This window comes from Giraffa tippelskirchi, chromosome 14 (assembly GCF_054371585.1).
Source record: "Giraffa tippelskirchi isolate mGirTip1 chromosome 14, T2T-mGirTip1v1.2.pri, whole genome shotgun sequence".
Classification (NCBI taxonomy): domain Eukaryota; kingdom Metazoa; phylum Chordata; class Mammalia; order Artiodactyla; family Giraffidae; genus Giraffa; species Giraffa tippelskirchi.
Window position 1 is genome coordinate 48,549,125 of NC_137288.1, and position 15,368 is coordinate 48,564,492.

Below are 15,368 nucleotides of genomic sequence, written 5' to 3' on the forward strand. Positions count from 1 at the left end.
GCAACCAAAGAAAAAATTAAAAAAAAAAAAAAAGGAACAACTTAGTTAACCAAGAGAAAATACAATACTTAATTTCCCAGGCATGAGTTGGAAGCAATTACAGCATTTGCTAGTTAGTGTTAAGGTGCATATACTTTAATTTGTTTCACTTTCCTCACATGTAAAAAGGGCATGATGAATGATTAAAATATTTGATTCTTTTGTTATTCTGTATTTTTAGAGGCTGCTGTAAAACACAGATGACTGAAAGGGAAAGTGTTAGTCACTGAGTTGTGACTGATTCTTTGCAACTCCATGGACTGTAGCCCACCAGGCTCCTCTGTCCCTGGTATTCTCTAGGCAAGAATACTGAAATGGGTAACCATTCCCTTTTCCAGAAGCAACAGTTAGAACTGGACATGGAACAACAGACTGGTTCCAAATCAGGAAAGGAGTACGTCAAGCCTGTATATTGTCACCCTGCTTATTTAACTTATATGCCGAGTACATCATAAGAAACACTGGGCTGGATGAAGAACAAGCTGGAATCAAGATTGCCGGAAGAAATATCAATATCCTCAGATATGCAGATGATACCACCTTTATGACAGAAAGCGAAGAACTAAAGAGCCTATTGATGAAAGTGAAAGAGGAGAGTGAAAAAGTTGCCTTAAAATTCAGCATTCAGAAAACTAAGATCATGGCATCTGGTCCTATCACTTCATGGCAAATAGATGGAAAAACGATGGAAACAGTGACAGACTTTATTTGTTTGGGCTCCAAAACCACTGCATATGGTGACTGCAGCCATGAAATTAAAAGATGCTTGCTCCTTGGAAGAAAAATTATGATCAACCTAGACAGTATTTTAAAAAGCAGAGACATTACTTTGCCAACAAAGGTCCGTCTAGTCAAAGCTATGGTTTTTCCAGTCATCGTGTATGGATTGAAAGTTGGGCTATAAAGAAAGCTGATTGGCAAAGAATTGATGCTTTTGAACTGTGGTGTTGGAGAAGACTCTTGAAAGTCCCTTGGACTGCAAGGAGATCCAACCAGTCCATCCTAAGAGAAATCAGTCCTGAATATTCATTGGAAGGACTGATGCTGAAGCTGAAACTCCAATACTTTGGCCACCTGATGTGAAGAACTGACTCATTTGAAAAAACCCTGATGCTAGGAAAGATTGAAGGCAGGAAGAGAGGAGGGGACGATAGAGGATGAGATGGTTGGATGGCATCACCGACACAATGAACATGAGTTTGAGTAAACTCTGGGAGTTGGTGACGGACAGGGAGGCCTGGCATGCTGCAGTCCATGGGGTCACAAAGAGTCGGAGATGACTGAGCTACTGAACTGAGCTGAACTTCTTGACTTGGGGATCAACCCAGGTCTCCTGCACTGCAGGCAGATTCTTTACCATCTAAACCACCGGAGAAGCCTGAAATACTGGTTCATGAAACCTAAGGGGATGCATGTTTATTATCCTTTCTTTTTCTGATGTGAGGTCTTGCATGTCAATCCTTGAAAACTTCCACTCAACAGAGCATCAATCTCTTTGCTCATAAAATGGAAATGGAACCACAGTGCTTTCTAGGTATCAAACTGTCAATATCTATTTAATAAGTGGCAGGCACTATTCCAGGCTTTCTAGATATCTTAATAAATGACACACACTGATTCTATCTTCATTATGTATGAAAATCAATAGGAAAACAAAACAAAAACATGAATTGACTTCTAAAAAGGGAAAGAAAAGAAAAATGAGAATAATAGAAAAAACTGAACATATAGAAAATAGCCAGGAAGGCTATATTATCAAGTCCAAATATACTAATAATCACAATGCATGTAAATGAACTAAATTGACAAGTTGAAAGACAGATTTTCATATTGGAAAATCTGAAAAAAAAAATCCAGCAACATGACATTTAAAAAGGACATGAGTAAAATATAAGGATATGGAAAGGTTGAAATTTAAAGGGATGGAAAAAAATTGCAAGATAAATATACAATCTTTAAGAAAGTGTGAGTCACCATTTGCAAAAGACCAAATAGTCTGTGATAACAAAAAGCATCATTGAGGATAGAGAGGGAAACTATATACAAAAATACTTCTGTTCAGTAAGAAGATATAAAAATTTTAAATTAGTACACATGTAACAAAATCTCAAATTGTCCTAGGACAATTGTATAGCCACAGGCAAAAGAATGAACTTGGATCCTTATCTAAGACTACAAACAAAAATTAAATAAAAAGAGATCAAGACCTAAATTTATGGTTTCACTATAATTTAAAACTGTAAATGTCTTGGAAGAAAGCATAGGGGTAAATATTTATGATCCTGACTTTGGCAAATGATTCATAGATGTAATACCAAAAACAAGAGTAAAAGGAAAAATGTTGAATTTGATCAAAATGTAGAATTTTTGTTCTTCAAAGTATTCCATCAAGAAAGTAAAATGACAATCCATAGCTTGTGAAAAAATACTTGAAAATTTTCTTAAGTCAGGTGATACAGGATGAGAACTAATAGAAAGTGGAAGACTTGGCTTTAGATAGATAGTCCTACTAAAGTAAAGGAAAGGGGATATGGATATAGATGTGGAGGTGTGAGTATATGTTTCTTTTTTGATTGCTTCATTTTTCTTTATAAGGAAGTGTGTGTATGTCTCTCTCTGTGTGTGTACTGTTTTTATTAGGAAGCTAAGGATATTTAAATGATATGTTAATAAAATAAGACCATTTTCAGACAGTCAAGATATGAGTGAGTACTGGAAGACTATCCTCAAAAAAGGTTGATTCCTGAATAAAAAATAATTTTACCTGGGTAGTTAGGCTTGTTTCTAAGTGCTCTTTGGCATCTTTCTCATAAAGTTGCACACCTTCTTTTTAAAGCTCAATGCAACATATGACTACAAGGTGCAGGGGTTAAGAGACTGAAGTCAGGCATCTTTGAACTCAGCCGTTTGCAAGCCACCAGTTGAGAAAAAAATCTTTGGAATGGTGGAGGAGCTCAGTAACTTCACTTCTCACATTTTAAAAGCACCTACCCTTTAGGGCTGCTGGAAATATTAGACAAAGTATATACAAATAATAGACAAGGTTGAATTAGGAAGCAGAAGTCGTGCTATGTATATAGGAGTTTAACAAACCTTAGGGAGTTGATGACCTGTGGAAATGTTGCAGAAGTAGAAGTCAGAGAAGCTGCTCCTAAAATTAGTAAACATTGATACCAAAGATATCAGTTGTGAACACCAAACTAGATGGTTCTCTCCATCTAACCAAGAAGCTGCTGCAATTCTTGAGACTCTCTGAGATGATGTCACCAATTGTTTCAATCTTCAGTAGCAAGCAGGTGGGAAAAGCTACTGTGGATCTCTTGTTCTTCTTCATTTTCACTTTGCAAATCTCCTGTGAGTTCCTTTCACTGATAAACTCTAAGCCAAAACCCTGCAGAGAAGGAGACTCTGAGAAACATAATTCAGTCTTAGGAGAGATAATGGTGGCACTAGCCCCATGTTTATTTAACATGGTAAAATACAAAAGAAAAATGAAAAAAGAAACTGGATATAAATTAAGTTGCTGAATAAGTGGTATCTCCCTTTTGACATAATTCCCATATTGTGTTCTTAATTAGTGAAATTAAGAAAAAGTATTGAAACATATGGTCATGTTAAGTTTAAGAGTTTGGGACATTCCATTCAGATCATTAACCTGTTTTTATGTGCCAGAGAAAATCTCAGATCATGATTATTATGTGACAGTCAACTGCATACATTAAAAGTCTGATTCTTAAAGTGTTTACTGTGCATCCAGTGTACAAGCATTGCATTCTATAACTGGAGGAATACTAAGATAAATATAAAGCAGAGTCCTTGTCAACAAGAAACATGTAGGTGTAACAGACTAATGCACTAATGCACTGCACCTAATGACTAAATTAGGCTTCCCAGGTGACTCAGTGGTAAAGAATACACCTGCCAATGCAGGAGACCTGGCTTCGATCCCAGGGTCAGGAAGATCCCCTGAGGAAAATGGCAACCCACTCCAGCATTCTTGCCCAGAGAATCCCATGGACAGAGGAGCCTGTGTGGATGGGGTTGCACAGAGTCGGACACAACTAGCAACTAAACAACAACAACAATGGCTGAGTGATAGGGACATTAATAATTCAGTTACTAATTTCTGTAGGTATTCCAGTATCAATCTATTCATTCTCTTTTTCCTCTCAACTCCTCTTACTTTATTTTTATTTTTAGTTTGGAGATCTTGGGGTGTGAAATGCCAAACATACATAGACAAATTAACATATGTGAAGCAAGCATTCCTGCCATATCACCATGAGAACTTGAATATCCCAAAAAGCTTTATTTAAATAAAGATAACATAGTCTCCCTAAATTACTTCTAACAGTTATTAAAAAAAAAAAAAAAAAAAAACCTTTTGGCTCCTTTTTTCTAGAATATTGAGATTTGCTAAACAATTCTTATTTACTTGAATATAAATTTTCCAGTCTGAGTGTTTTGACTTTTGCAGGCATTTGTTCTCTTAGCCTGGAATGAATTTCCCTCCTTTGTCTGTTAGGCAGGACCCTACACATCTTTCAAGACTTACCTTGACCATGGCCTCTAATAACAAAACCAACTTCATTTCTCCAAGTCAGAATTGGATGAGATGTTTCCTTTACTGGGTCAGAGTATGTTTCTATCACATTGTTACAGTCGTGCTTTTCAGTGTCGTGTTACTCTTTCATCCACGTCTCCACCACTGCACAGTGATCCCCTTAATCTACGGACGGTGTCTGATTCACCTTTGTGTCCTCAGTGCTTAGTTCATTACAGGTCCTTGTGTTAGCTTCCTGTTGCTATAGCAAAAAATTACCCCACACTTAGTGGCTTAAAACAACACCGACTTACTCTCTCGGAATTCTGGAAGTCCAAAGTGTGAAATGAATCTGAGTGGGCTGAAAATCAGGATAAGCAGGGCTGTGTTCCTTCTAAAGCTTCCAGGAAGAATCTGTTTCCTTGCCTTTTCCAGCTTTTAGATGCTGTGTTCATTTCTTCAGTCCTGGCTCTGTCCCCATCTTCAAAACCAGAGTAGCTTCTTCAGTCTCCCTCCATCTCTTATAAGGATCCTGGTGGTTACATTAATCCAGGATAATCTTGCAAATCCAGATCTTTAAGTTAATCCTATCTGTTGAGTCCCTTCACCGTGTTCACAGGTTCTGAGGATTAGGATGTAGGCATCTTTGGGGGGTGGAGGGAGGCCTCATTCTGTTTACCACAATGTCCAAAGTCTTCTCAATTAACAAGGCATCCACGTATCTGAGCCCCATCCATTCCCTGAATAATGATGTCTTTCCACTCCTTGGAACTTTTTCAGCTCTGTACGGACTCTGTGGCATGGAGTACAGAATTTTGTATTTTCCTGGGTATGTATGCTCTGTGTTTTTCTAGATATATTCTTATTGGTGTTGAATTCAATTATGCTTTCAATAGAAAAGGAATAAAAATATTATAAAGCTTAGATTTTTATAGCTTACAAAACTATTATATTTTCTCAGATTCCATTTTTCACACAGCCCCTCTCCTGTAGAGCAACATGGAAGTACTTTATCAGAGGAAGAGTGAAGAGGTTTAGTAAATGTTTGGTGAGAAAGACAAAGTAAGCCATTATTATCACAGGAAACAGATTGAGCTTTGCCTTTATCTTAAAATTAACAAATGAAAAAGGAAATATAACAGTCTGGCTTCCAAACTTTTTTGTCTTTATTCTGCCACCTTTCTTATCATTTTTCTCTCATCTTCTTTGTCCTCTTTTATTATTCTTTATTTCCTTTAAGATCATGTTTGATTTAAAATAGTTATATAATGTTTCTTTTGAATTCTCTTATCCATTTAAAACTCTATTGCTGTTATTATTTAGCCACTGTCTATTTTAATCTCTCAAGGAACCCAAATCAAAAGTTCTCATCACTTTTATTTAAAATACATGTGAAATCCACATTTTTTTACAAAGATACCCATTGACTTTCTGTCGCTGCTATCAGTATTGATGCTGTCACTTGAAGTCTAAATTGTCAGCATCAGTGTCAAAGTAAATATCAATAAAAAGTTGTCCTTGACTTGCATTCAAATCACCTGAGAAATAGTGACAAGTTGGCATATGAAAGAAAAGCATTTGAATGCCGTAAGGATATGTAAGTCTCACTGGTGTCAGTTTAAAATCAACTCAAATTTTAGTAGAAACTATTATTTGAAGTCTCTGAATTTATATTTGGCAATTGCAAGAAAGCTTTGTGGTCATAGAAGGAAGCCAAGGTAGGATAAAGAAATAAAAATTCACAGCAGAAAAAAAAGTAATACTATGGGAGGTATTCTATTGATTTTCAATGATTCTGGGGAATCTTTTCAATCTTCCTACCAGTCTAACTCTCCACCTGCAGTGCTGTGGTGGGTTTTTGTTTAGCTGCTCAGTCGTGTCTGACTCTTTGCAACCCCGTGGACAGCAGCAAGCCAGGCTTCCCTGTCCTTCACCATCCCCTGGAGCTTGCTCAAACTCATGTCCATTGAGTCAGTGATACTATCCAACCATCTCGTCCTGTGTTGTCCCCTTCTCCTTCTGCCTTCAATCTTTCCAAGCATCAGGGTCTTTTCTAATGAGTTAGTTCTTCATACCACGTGGCAAAGTATTGGAGCTTCACCTTCAGTATTAATCCTTCCAATGAATATTCAGGACTGAGTTCCTTTAGAATGGACTGGTTGGATCTCCTTGTAGTCCAAGGGACTCTCAAGAGTCTTCTCCATTGCCGCAGTTCCAATATGCTAATAGAGAAGAGCAGAGAAATAGCTTCAGAAGGAATGAAGAGGCTGAGCCAAAGCAGAAACAATGCCCAGTTGTGGATGTGTCAGGTGGTGGAAGTAAAGTCCAGTGCTGTAAAGGATAAAATTACATAAGGACCTGAAATGTTAAGTCAATGAATCAAGGTAACCTTGAATGGTAACCTAACCTGGAATGTTAGGTCCATAAACCACAGCCCATTTCTCCCATCAGGAAGCTTCCACAAGCCTCTTATCTTTAACCATCAGAGGGCATACAGAATGAAAACCACAATCACAGAAAACTAACCAAACTGATCACACAAATTACAACCTTATCTAACTCAAAGAAACTAAGAGCCATGCCGTGTAGGGCCACCCAAGATGGACAGGTCATGGTGGAGAGTTCTGACAAAATGTGGTCCACTGGAGAAGGGAATGGCAAACCACTTCAGTATTCTTGCCCTGAGAACCCCACGAACAGTATGAAAAGGCTGTGGTGGGGGTGACTAGGTAATTTAGAGCACAGAAGCAAATGTCACAAGCCACAAAATCCCAACATAGGGTGTAATGAATTACAAATCACTAATTTTGGTCTCCAATAAAGAAAGAAATAAGCTTAAAGACCTCCTATGGCCACTAATGTTAAATGATATTTGAAGAATTAGACAAGGCATCTAAAAGAAAGCAAACAAAGGCGTAAACACTGGAAAAGAACAAGTGAAAATATTTCAAGTTGCAAAATATCTGATTCTGTTTTAGGAAAACTCAAGACAATCCATTTGTATTTGCTCTGTTCTGAAATCTCATTTTATCTCAACTCCAAAGATACTAGCAAAAAGTTGACCACATCCCAAGGAATTATTTTATAAAAGGCAAATTGGATTTATCATAATAAAATGCTATATTTTGCTGGAAGATGCTCATAGCTTGTATTTTTACAGTTTCCCATGACACAACTTTTGAACATGAAAAGATTACCTACCCAAGATTAATATATTTGAAATTTAAAGATTTAATATTCTTAAAAATCAATGATTATAAAGTTAGCTTTAGAAATAATGTAGGGTTCCCTGGTTTTATATAAAATCATATAGAGTCTTCTATCAAAGTAGTAAGAAGGAAATTGTTTTCAACTTGATTCTTAGACTAAGAAATTCACAAGATGTGTCATATCTGTAGCTTCACGTGAACTACTTGAAGAGAGCGTTTTTACCTAGTCAACTTCTTGTTTTAAATTCATACTAGCAGTAAGGACTTTGAATTTCTGCTCAGATGTATATACAAAGGAAAGGCATGTATAATATTCACCCTAATTCTTTCCTGCTTTTATATAAATTCAAAATAATTGAGAGCAGAGATAATATAATAGAATATTATGAAAACTAGGTAGAACTTAAAAAATTATTATGACTTACTTCTAATAAATTATCTGTAAATTCTAAAACTTATTCTAAATATACAAATTTTACAGTTATCCTGTTATACCAGACACATAAATCAGGAAATTCAGATGTAAATAAGCAGCTCTTTGTTTCCTATTTATTACATGCAGTACTGTCTTCTAGGTGTTTTCTTCAGTTGCTGGATTTAGCTACTGTTATTTTCACTTCATAACTGAGCATGATTTTTAGTTACTATGACTTTTAAATGATTCAAATGAAATAATAAGCTGAAATAAATTGAAACAAAACGATGTATTCTTTTTCTATTCAATTCTGGACTTGTTTGAGCATATAAATACTTGTGTAAAAAATCAACAATAATTCAACAATTCTGTTCAACTTTTCAATCTCTATCTGACTTTGTTGTTGTTGACAATAAAGCCAAAGTTGTTGCTGTTGTTGTTTAGTCACTAAGTTGTGTCCTACTGTTTGTGACCCCTTGGACTGTAACCCACCAGGCTCCTCTGTCCATGAAATTTTCCAAGCAGGAATATTGGAGTGCATTGCCATTTCCTTCTCCAGGGCATATTCCCTACTCAGCGACTGAACCCATGTCTCCTGCACTGAGCTACCTGGGAAGCCCTATTTGATTTTACTATCATTTAAAATAATATTTACTTTTCTTATCAATATACCATCACATATATTGAAATTTTAAAATATTACTAAAGGCTTAACAATTAAAATTATAGATATTTTATTCACCTAACTGTACATCACCCGAAATATATTAGTGTCATATTTTAACAATGAAGCGCTTTCACTATTTGTAATGTTAGAGAAAGACCATTGCTATCAATTTAATTCCACACTCAGACTATAATAGTAACATTCCAGAAATTTTTTTCCCTCTTTTTCCCAGTTTTTATAATTCTTCAAATTACTTGCTTTAGAAACTTTGTGGAAACTGCCATGTAGTTTGATGTTGTTAAAATATAAAGGTTAATTTGCTCAATTGCTAAGACTTTAATTACAACACATCAGTTATTTAGACTGACATTTCCTGTAAATTCCTCTAATTAGGAAACCCTTAGAGACTCTCATGAAAGGAGAAGAAATCACTAAAATGTGTTGACAGAGATAGATATATTTCCTCTTACCGAATGAGCTCTGAGTGTCATAAATGTTTGGAAAAACCCAAGAATTATAATTTTCCAGTTAAAGTGTTGAGCGGTGTGACCTTAAATGCTTTGTGGGTTTGTTGTGATTGCCTCATTGCCCATTTATTTGTTGAGAAGGAGAATGAGCTTGCATTGATGGGCGGTAGAAATTGTGATTAAAGAAGGGGAACTCATTAAAAGTGTGTTACAAGTGAGGGTCTATGAAGCATAAAGCTGGAAATTCAGAAGCTCAGAGTTTGTAATCAGGAGGGGGAAAAAAATCTTAGATTTCAAGGTTGTGCAATTTAATTACATTATATGTGTAAGTTTTTACCAAGAGTGGAAAAGTGTTTGATCTTTTATGGTGCCCAGATGTGTTGAGGCAATTTCCTTTTTATATGCGTGTGTGCTAAGTAGCTTCAATCGAGTCCAACTCTGTGCAACCCCATGGACTGTAGCCTGCCAGGCTCCTCTGTCCGTGGGATTCTCCAGGCAAGAATACTGGAGTGGGGTGCCATGCCATCCACCAGGAGATCTTCCTGACCCAGGGATCAAACCCATGTCTCTCAAGTCATCTACATTGGCAAATGGGTTCTTTACCACTAGTGTCACCTCCTTTCTATGTATGCATCTCTGAAGATACTTACATTAGCACATTTTCCTGCCATCCGCTTCAGTGAAGTTGTTTCATAGAGGTATAATGCAGTTGTCCCATTATGTTTTCTTTCCTGGAATCCTCAGACCTACTGAATTATTTTTTAAAATTTTGTGTGCATTAAGGTTACAACTCTCTGCGCTGTAAGGTTCTGTGAGTTTTGACTAAAGCGAAGTGTCACTTATCAGCCATAATATTATTATACAGAATAGTTTACCACCCTAAAAAACTGGCACTTCATGTACTCAGTCTCCACTCAGTGAACCCATGACAACCACTGATCTTTCCATTGTCTCCATAGTTTTGCCTCTTCTGGAATGTTGGAATTCTGTGTAGCTTTTTCAGATTGACTTCTTTCACTCAGTAATATGCCTTGAAAGATCCTCCATGTCTTTTCATGGCCTGATAGCTCATTTATTTTTAGTGCTGAATAATATTCCATTGCCTGGGTGTACTACAGATTATTTATTCATTCACCTATTAGGGAATATCTGGGTTGTGCAGATTTTTCTGTGGGTATAATACCAAGGAGCTTGATTGCTGGATTATGTGATAGGAGTATGTTTAGTACTGTTAAAAAAAACTGCCAAATTGTCTTTCAAAGTGGCTGGACCACTTTTTATTCCCACTAACAATGAATAAGAGTTCCCTTTGTTTCATATCATCAGTGTTTGATGTCAGTGTTATGGATTTTTGTCATTCTAATAACTGTGTTATGACAGTGACTGCAACCATGAAATTAAAAGAACTTTGCTTCTTAGAAGAAAAGCTATGACAACTCTACACAGAGTAGTAAAAAGCAGAGACATTACTTTGCCCACAAAGGTCTGTATAGTCAAAGTTATGGTTTTTCCAGTCGTCATGTATGGATATGAGAGTTGGACCATAAAGAAGGCTGAGTACCAAAGAACTGATGCTTTTGAACTGTGGTGTTGAAGAAGACTCTTGAGAGTCCCTTGGACTGTAAGGAGATCAAACCAGTCAATCCTAAAGGAAATCAATCCTCACTATTCATTGGAAGGACTGATGCTGAAGCTCCAGTACTTTGGCCACCTGATGCTAAGAGCTGACTCATTGGAAAAGGCCCTGATGCTCGGAAAGATTGAAGGCAGAAGGAGAAGGGGATGGCAGACGATGAGATAGTTTGATGGCATCACTGACTCAATGGACATGAGTTTAAGCAAGCTCCAGGAGATGGTGATGGACAGGGAAGCCTGGCATGCTGCAACCCATGAGATCACAAAGAGTCAGACATGACTAAGAGACTGAACAACAACAAAAAATAACTGTGTAATGGTCTCTCATTCATTGTTGTTTTAATTTGCATTTCCCTGACAGTATATGATACAGAGCATCTTTTCATATCCTTATTTGCCATCTGTATATCTTCTTTGGTGGTCCACTCAGGTCTTTTTAAAAATCTTTTTTTAATTGCTGAATTTTAAGAGTTCTTTGTGTATTTTAGATAGCACTCCATTATCACCTATGTCTTTTGCAAATATTTTCTCCCAGTCTGTCACTTGCCTTTTTATTTTCTTGACATGTCTTTCACAAAGGAGCAAATTTTAATTCTAATGAAGTCCAGCTTGTCAATTATTTCTTTCTTGTATCATATCTTTGGTGTTGTTATCTAAAAAGTCATCACCAAACCCAAGGTCATCTAGATTTTCTCCCACATTATCTTCTATGCATTTTATAGTTTTTTGTTCTACATTTAGGTCTGTGATCTAGTTTGAGTTAATTTGGGGGGATGGGCGTGATGTTTAGATTATTATTTTTCTTTGCATGTGGATATCCAGTTGTATTTTTAAACATACACTGACCTCTCAGTGACTACTCTTAATTATCTTTGATGAATTAGAAAACAGACATATTGGAGGCTAATTACTTTACAATATTGTGGTGGTTTTGCCATACATTCACATGAATCAGCCATGGGTATACATGTGTTCCCCATCCTGACCCTCCTTCCCACCTCCCTCCTCATCCCATCTCTCAGGGTCATCCCAGTGCAACAGCCCTGAGATGTAAATCTCCACTCCTTTAAAAGACAGTGAAACAGGATACTCAGGTTCATTCTCAAAATTTTATTTTTGTTGGCAGTGATGAATTTTTCTAATATTCTCCATTTCCCTCGGTTCATGATGTTTTGCTAATAGTGACACTCACATCCACTTGGGCAGGGGTAGTACATGATAAAATTAGATGGATTAAACTGATGAGGAGCCAAAGTGAAGGAGACACTCAAGGTTACATATCTGGATATGTATTTTAGGTTCAGTCATCTTCCTTCAAAACATTGAAGATTCTTCCATTTTCTTACACTTTCCGTGATTACTAACAAGGTGCCTGACACCCATCTGATCTTCATTCCTTTATAGGCAATCTGCTGTGTTTTGTATTTCCTCTTGGGAAATTTTTGGATAGCCTTTTGATCTTTGAGGTCCTGCTATTTCACCAGGAGATACTTATTTGTATATCTTTTGTTATTCCTCCACGTAATGAAGACTTATCTTTCTTCAAGTATGTGGTTCAGTCCCAAGTCATGTCCAACTCTTTTGAGACCTCATGGACTGTAGCCCAACAGGCTCCTCTGTCCATGGGATTCCCCAAACAGGAATACTGGAGTGGGTTGCCATTTCTTTCTCCAAGAGATCTTCCAGACCCAGGGATGGAAACTATGTCTCCTGTGTTGCAGGTGGTCTCTTGCATTGCACGCAGATTCTTTACTGACTGAGTCACCAGGGAAGCCCTATCTTTCTTCATCATCAAGAAAATGGAAATTGCACTTTCTTTCATTACTACCTCTCTGCATATTCTGAGGATTCTTTGTGTAGTGGTCCTATTACTTGATAAATATCGAGTTTCCTAGATTGATCTTCCATCCCTTTACTGATCTCTGATATTCTCCATCTATTTGTTTGATTTTATATCCTAGTCTTTTTCTATGTAAATAATGTATATAATCTCTTTCCTTCCAGATTCAGTTCTTTAGTTTATTTATCTTGGTCCTTCTCTTTGGTGCTTTCTCAACTGTTTGGTAATCCTGCTAATCCATCCATATTTATGAATGAAGAATAATGCTTAAACTCTGAAGATCTGTTCTGGATTTCCTCAGGACACTTTTAGACATATTTGCTCCTGGCTTCCACACTGACTGTCAGTGATGTACAAGGGGTGTAAGCATCTATGAGCTGCCTTTGCTTTAGGGAGAATATGCACTGCACTCCACTTTCAGGGCCAGAATTAAGATGTCTTTATCCTAGAGTCTTGGTTCCCAACCTAGAAGCCTAGCTTTCCCCAGGCAAATGATCCCATATTATTTTTGTCAGTGTCATCCTAGATTTACCCTGGAAACCCCTGATCCTGTAGTCATTCTGTAAGGGTGGAGGTCAGGAGGTTGATTGGCATCAGAGCTCTTCTTCAGATTGCCTTTCAATCATGGGTCTGACTGCATACTCCCTATACTTGTTCTGTGAATCTCCAAACTGAGCTCAGTGCCCGAGAAATATGCCCTCACCTTTACTGTGGGTTCCTCTGCAGTGTTTCCTGGACTGTGATTTCTCCTTTACAGACTGTCACTGTACTTCCACCTATTTTTCTTTTTCAGAAATACATAAAATTATCTATGCTCTTCTAGATCATTTTTTCCAGTATTGTTACAGTTTTTTTTTTTCTTCTCATTCGTTTTCACTGTATTTTTCTTGGGATTTTGTAAGGGAGAGGAGAGGGTAAGTATTGATGTTCAACTGTTCCTTTAGAATGAGAAATGTAAAATCAATATTTTAGTTTTATGTAGAGGCACTACTCTTTGGTATTTAAGAGAACAGGCTCTAGAACCTGATTGCCTGGGTTTAAATACTGGTTCTGCCCTTCTGGTGTTTGAAGTTGTGCAGATCACTTAATTGCTTCATTAAATATCTTGTAAAATGTACAGGTCCTAATAGTACCTAACAGTATTTGTCTCATGGTGGTAGTGGTTTAGTGGCTAAGTCATGTCTGACTTTTTTGCAACCCCATGGACTGTAGCCCACCAGGCTCCTCTTTCTGGGGGATTTCCCAGGCAAAAATACTGGAGTGGGTTGCCATTTCCTTCTCCAGAGGATCTTCCTGACCAAGGACTGAACCTGTGTCTCCTGCATTGCAGGTGGATTCCTTACCACTGAGCCACAGGGGAAGCATACTTTTCTCAAAGTGTTGCTTTTTTTTAAGTGTATTGTTTTTGTTGAGTTGCTCAGCTGTGTTACATTTACAAAATGCTTATTGTATAGAAATTATCAATAAATGTTATTATGATAGCAATCATGTTACATGGGCTTGCATACATTATGTAAATTTTATACCATCTTTAGAAGAATGTCAAGCATGATACCAAAATAATATACCGTAGTATGTAACAGTATTTTATAGTTTTTTCTTATTATTTCTTTTCTTTTTTCCTTTAGAACTTAAGAGCATAAGAAAACATATTGCCTCTACGAATCCCTTTGACCAGCTGTTCTAGCATTCATAGGTCATGATCTATGAAGGGAGTACCATGCATCTTCTTATGAGTAAATATTTATGGGCTGTTAGTTATCTTAAAGAGAAAGACATAACGAATTATCTGAAATGGTTTTGAGGAACCAAAAATTGGTTAAGATGAACAGATATGGAGTGAGATGTCTGTTATGGTAGGTGCTGTTCATTCTTAGGGGATGGAACATTCAGGTAAAGATTTTGAAAATGAGATAGAAAAACAAGCTGAACTAAAAGTCTGGAAATACAGTTTTTACACGCTGTATTACTAACTAGTCCAGTTCATAACTTTTTTTCCCCATTGCTGACAACCTTCTCCCTATACTCTATATTTTGAAAATAACTCAGTAGGCTGTGCCTTGCACAGCGGCTCCTTTCAAGGTACAGGTGTCTAAAATACAGGGCAGTAAACACATTCAGTAGGCTACAAGTGAAGCTGCATTGGAACATTTGTGATTTTTGAAAATTGTAAAGCCATCAGAAGCAATGCCCTGATGAAAATACAGTCAAGAAGCTATTTCCTATGAAATGAACAGCACAAGGTGGTCCACAAGAGAACACAGGTCCACAATTTTGTAAATAATACATTAATATCATTATGTAATGAGATAATTTGAAATTTACAAAAATGAAGAGAATGGCTAAAGAAAAGAACTATTATTATCTTCTAAGGATGGCCTGGTGTTAAAAATCAAACAATTTGCTGTGGGGAGTCTTTTTTGTAGCTTCCAGGCAATAATTTTATTTGTAGAAAGATAAATATCTGCTTGTATCCAAGTTTACAGCATTTTTATTCTGTTTAAAGTTCAGCACTGATTAGACTGGGTTGGAAGCTGGAATTCAATTTATTTA

General features: G+C 36.8%; 1 long non-coding RNA gene across 1 annotated transcript in view; it reads right to left on the reverse strand.

The window, feature by feature from the left end:
- Positions 1 to 15,368, reverse strand: part of LOC145534435 (uncharacterized) — a 289,357-nt gene that overhangs the window by 14,072 nt on the left and 259,917 nt on the right. Inside the window, exons 1-2 of the long non-coding RNA XR_014074592.1 lie at positions 9,991 to 10,289; positions 4,595 to 6,913 (exon numbers count right to left, since the gene is read on the reverse strand). This is a non-coding gene — a long non-coding RNA (uncharacterized LOC145534435). Of the gene's footprint in view, positions 1 to 4,594; positions 6,914 to 9,990 lie in introns of the transcript that reaches the window.